The 5,944-nt window shown below is 33.5% G+C and overlaps 1 pseudogene; it reads left to right on the top strand.

Annotated features, from left to right (window-relative positions):
• Nucleotides 1-1,688: 1,688 nt before the first annotated feature.
• Nucleotides 1,689-5,944, top strand: LOC128166963 (dehydrogenase/reductase SDR family member 11-like; annotated as a pseudogene).

Here is a 5,944-nt window from a genome sequence, read left to right as displayed (position 1 = left end):
TCTTAATCATTGTATTTCAATCGAATATAAGTGTGTCTATATTCTACGAGGAACAAGATACTTTCGGTTTATTTTTAATGGGAATATTAACGAAAATTACAAACGATAATTCAATGCACTATAATGATAATGGATACACCGTCAATTGTCTAAAAAATGTCACTAAAGCATTCATAATTGCATTGCTTGTACACATGAACGAATTTAAAATAACCGAACCCCCCCCCCCCCAAAAAAAAATGCATTTGTGACGCATCAAGAGAAATCTTCGCGTACAGGTGTTGTATGTGAGGAAAAAAATGCATATGTTCTTATGTCTATTCAAGTTCAAAGTTAACTTTTACTCGCAACAACCAATTTAAATACAGAAAAATAAGCTTTGGAAGACTTCCCCCTCACCTCCCCACTTTTAAAGAGCAGATCAATAGATCGAAATTAGCTTCAGATATAACTTGTAGTTTTTTTGGTTTTTTTGGTTTTTTTAGGATTAGCGCCCCCCCCCCCCCCTCAACCTTAAAAAAAGATGCCAAGTTACTGATTCTATCAAACCAGAAAAGGTAGAAATTGATTTATTCCTGGTGCAATTTGGTTTCTTTAAAAGCAAAGCCAAATTTATACAAGGCAGAGCTTTCATGCAAACATAAATTTTTTCTGTAACTTTAATTAAGTCCAGTTTTAATATTCTGTTGTGTATAAATGGCGAATTCATAGGAAACTGTCAATTTAACTCATTTTATATCGCATCACCTTAAATACACGAATAGCATTAAAACCTGCATAATTCTCCAGTGTGTCAGTTTTTATCAATTGTTTCTTAAAACCCAGGTCTAGATTTCAATTTCAACTCAAATATATATGATATTCAATAATATACCCACAATTTATTGCATACCGCCGTCAAATTCACCAGATTACATCTAAGTGTATACGTTTCAAAATTTCCTGACGTCAATTCGAGCACCACTGTTTCCGCTCCAAGCCGCCTTGGTACTATATAAGATCCAATGATGGGTGCAAACTCCAGCTACCAAAGAATTAATATGGGTTGACAACGCTATTTTTTTTTAAATCGCCAATTGGAAATACATAAACGATTGGTATCGCGTCTTTCTCAGGGTAAGGCGTCACAGATACAAGAGATACTGATAGAAATGATTAATTTCATGGTATCCTCTTTCAACATCATCAATTATACTCTACAGCTCAATTTATATGGCTCTCAGTTAACCTTCATATTCCCGATTTTCAGTGCAATTTAAAAATGTAGCAAGGCGCCACCAATTTAAAGGGTATCTGTTTGCAACGCAAGATAAACATGTATTTTTATATACTACTATGAAAAACAAAAATGCATGTATCGTAACATGCATATATCTATTGTTTTTGAAAGTGCAGGGACGAGACTTCCCCCAAAATATGCTGACAAGCTGAAAAAAGAACAAAACAACAACATATTTACTGTTATATAAATTTTGCCAAGTATAACGAAATGTTCTGTTGGTGGTGCATATTTTCCACGAATTCGGGAAGTATGCATGCATGCTTGCATTACACTAGTCATATTAATAATAAAATTCAATTTTCTCTCGACCTGTGACAACTTGAGGGCGATAGTATTACTATACCAAGTAGCTTTGAGCCTTAAGATAAAGTACGTTAATAATTATTAAACAATAATTATTGTCAACATGGAGAGGTGGGTCGGTCGGGTTGGGCTTGTTACCGGAGCCTCGGTGGGGATAGGAGCGGCCATCACAAGGGCTCTGGTCAAACATGGAATGAAAGTCGTGGGCTGTGCAAGAAACGTGCAACAGATTGAGGTAACATATCTAGTATTTCATGCAAACTGGAGTCGACACTGTTATTAAATTATGTGTCTAAAGGGCATGTTGACCCATGGGCGCGCTTGATTTACCATAAATGGGTGTACACCAATGTGCACCCGGTGTAACCAGTTTGTATTGAATATCAAATATAATATCAAATACAATGTACATGGGGGCAGAAAAGGATGCAGTTTTAACACAGAATCTGATCGTCAGCAACAACCCGAAGCCTTTTTCTGATATAAATGCATTAGAATAAACTTGAAGACATTTCAAATTTAATGGCTTTCATTGTACAAAAGACAACATATCTGCGACTTCAAATTCGACTTCAAATTTTTAAAAAAATTACATATAAAAAATTGAATTATCATGGAGTTGCCCCCCCCCCCCACTTTTTTGGGACTGTGTAAAAAATTGATATGAAAATAAGGAAATGAGTAGTGAAATTGAAGTTATATACTACCCCCCCCCCCCCTCCCCCCCCCCCCCCCCCCCGGTTTAGGATTTGAAGATTTTGGGAAAATTTAATTTTTTATTTATTTATTTTTTTTTGCTTGTCAAGAATTTTTGGATGAGTCTGCCCCCCCCCCCCACTTTCAAAAACGATGCTACGTGCCTGCTTGGATATAGTTTCTCTTAATTATCCTAAGTTGAAGTACGTGATGTACATGTAAATTGAACTCATACATTTTCCATTAAGATCACATCTAAAATTTATTTAAAAAATGAGGTATTCAGGTTTAGACCCTATGGTAATACTCAGGCTTCTGGTTTATATTTGCTGCATATAATGTGATTTAAGGGCCTGCAAATCTATTGAAGAATTGTTTTAAAGTTTAAAAAAAATGAATCTAAACGACATGTATTTCACACAATCAATGAAACAATCAATTAATGTATATTACTTAATTTTCAGTCAATACGTGATGAACTGAAGGCTGAAAAGGGTCAACTGATTCCAATCAAATGTGATCTCACCAAAGAAGAGGAGATCCTGGCAATGTTTAAGCAGATCCAGAAAGATCTAGGGGGTGTAGATGTGTGCATTAACAACGCTGGACTAGCACACTGTGCACCCTTACTGTCTGGCAGCACTGCTGACTGGAAAAACATGTTAGATGTAAATTTCAATTTTTAAATTTTTTATGATTTTTCTGCTTCTGTTTAAATTTATTTAAAGTAATTAGCTCTTGGGTGTTAAATTTTATCAGGATTTGTTTCCTTTTTAGAGAGAGAGAGAGAGAGAGAGGAAGAGAGAGAGAGAGTATCATTTCTAAAAAAATATAACGAAATAAGTTATCAAGATCTCCTCCACAAAAAATGGATGATAATATCATGTTAGTCTTGTTTGTTGTATATTAAATTAAAAAGTGAATGAAAGTATACAATTATTTAATGCTTGAGCAGTCAATAGACCAGAATATTTTTTCCGAGGTGCAGGGAACAGCTCAGTATGACCTATTGCCCTCGGGCAATAGATCATACTGAGCTGTTCCCTGCACCAAGGGAAACAATTCTGGTCTATTGACTGCTCAAGCATTAAATAATTGTTTTATTACCTAATTCCTTTTTTAGTTTTCGGGGTTGCATATTGCAGATGGTTTTCGTGCCATTATGCAATATACTCAGATTTTTTTTTCATTTTTAAATGCACAAAACCTGTTGCATGCATTACAACATCTCAATTTAATATTAGTTTACACAAAGAAGGGGGAGTCTTCAACCCATTAGATTTTAAATAGTCTATTACCTTATATAAAGCTTTAAAACTGTTGATTATTTGATACTCCATTTTGATAACATTGAATTTGGTTTCACCAAGTACTAAAAACAGCGTCTATGTAAAGGAATGTACATTCCCTGAGAACTATCGAAAGGATGTAACATTAACATACCCGCGTTCTGAAATTCGTTGCAGGTCCAATAAATCGCAGTCTATTGACCGGCGGTCCAATAGATCGAAGCCTATTGACCGGCGGTCTAATAGATCGCAGTCTATTGACCGGCAGTTCAAAATAGACGCAAATATTTAATTTGTAATAAACAACAAAATCCATTTGATTAGGTAATAAAAGAATTTTTTTTTCTCACAGAAATGCATGACTCTATTCAAGTATCAAGAATTTAAACAATCCATTATTGTAGGTCGATGTACTGGGTCTTTGCATATGTACCAGGGAAGCCTTCCAACAAATGCAGAAAACAAAGTTGATGATGGTCACATAATTCTCATAAACAGGTATAATTGATTTTATATTCATCCAATATGGAGAGGGTGAACATTAATTTTAAGTTGTATTGTACATATAATATTAGAAAAATTACACTTCACCACTGCACTTTAATCACAGGGGGAAAAAATTACATTTTGCTCTAACCATTAAAAACATGTAAAAAGTGACTTTGTTGTTAGATTAATATGTATATGAATGAAATTTATTTTTAGCATGTCGGGGCACCGTGTTAAACCATATGCAGCGGGTCATTTCTACGCTGCTACGAAGTTTGCTGTATCTGGAATTTTGGAGGGCATTAGAAACGAACTTTAAGAGCTGAATTCTCATATACGGGTTACGGTGAGATATTACACATTTGAAATTTATACTTTCGAATTGAGATTATCTACATCTGCATATACAGAGAAATATGACATTTTGTTCTCTTCATGATAATATGTAAATCAGTATGCATATACATTCCATGGATTCTAAAACTAATTAAAGATTGAACTCTCAAATACGTTTCCGTTTGTTCAAATTTTGAATTTTAATTCATAAGGATTTAAGTAATTCTCACCTGTTTATTAGCTGCGTTATCATTTAATTAATCATATTGAGTATATTTCTGCACATGCAGGCTATAAGCCCAGGGATGGCAAAAACAGAATTTGAAATACGCAATATGAAAAGTAAAGAAGAAGGGGAGAGAATCTATGCAGAATATAAGGTAGATAAATCAATTTCTCCTTGATTTTTTTAACAGTCTGTCAGTCCAGGGTTAGTGGCTACAGAATTCCAGCAAAGAATGCATAAAAGTTCAGAAGTTGGGAAGAAAATTTGTAGTCACTTTAAGGTAAGTACTAGTAAAATAAACAGTGTCTGACTAAATGGCATTTAGAGGTTTGAATGAAATGTAAGAATCCTGCTTTACATTTATGTCAAAAAAAGAAGAAGATAAATTATCTTAGATGTCTTAATCTGCTTTTGAATGAATTGTAAACATATTACACATGCATCCCCTTTTCAACACCATTTTCACTCTCTCGCATTACCTACCTACCTACCTCCCTCCCTCCCTCAATTGTATTTGTAAATGTGAAATGGAAGTGTGAAAATTTATAAATCCCAGGTTAAAGTAATTTTTTTTTACAGTGCTTGGAAGCAGAAGATTTGGCTGATGCAGTCATATATGCATTAAGTGCACCAGCACATGTACAAGTTAGTGTCCTAATTTGGACATTTAAGTATATTCTTTTATTTCAAGAACCACATCACTAATGAATTTATATCAGTTTTTGCATTTATATCATACAAAATATGCATAATATTAATATTCGAATGATATGACTTTTTAAAAACATTAGATATACATTTTTGCATGTGTATTATGTAACGGAAGAAGGTACAGCTTATGTCAATGTATGTCCTACAGTTTAAATGTTGTTTAATTCACATGAAAATCCACAGATAGTATCTTGAACATGCCTGTGTATAGCAGCTGTATAAAGTTATACACATATATCCTGTTACTAAAGAAGAAACATGACTTCAATATTTTGTCATATTTTTAAGATGTGATCAAAATGAATAATGGCACATTTTCTCATGGCTTGTGTACAACAAAAAATTATGAATACGCATGCATGTAAAATATTATGTAAATTTCTATTTACAGGTGCATGACATCTTGATGAGACCAACTGAACAGAAATCATAAATCAAAACTGAAAAAAGCGACGAACAATTATTTGATTGTTAATAATATAATGTCAATTTCATTAATAAATTGTTGATTTTGAATATTTTTGAATATACATGAGCATCAGCTTTACTTACTGAATACGCATATTTATTTAGTATAGTACATGTATGAACTAATAAATAATAGAGCAGTAA

The sequence above is a fragment of the Crassostrea angulata genome, chromosome 10, assembly GCF_025612915.1.
Source record: "Crassostrea angulata isolate pt1a10 chromosome 10, ASM2561291v2, whole genome shotgun sequence".
NCBI classification, from domain to species: Eukaryota; Metazoa; Mollusca; class Bivalvia; order Ostreida; family Ostreidae; genus Magallana; species Magallana angulata.
Note: the sequence above shows the minus strand (reverse complement) of the source record. Positions and strands in the feature narration are given on the sequence as shown.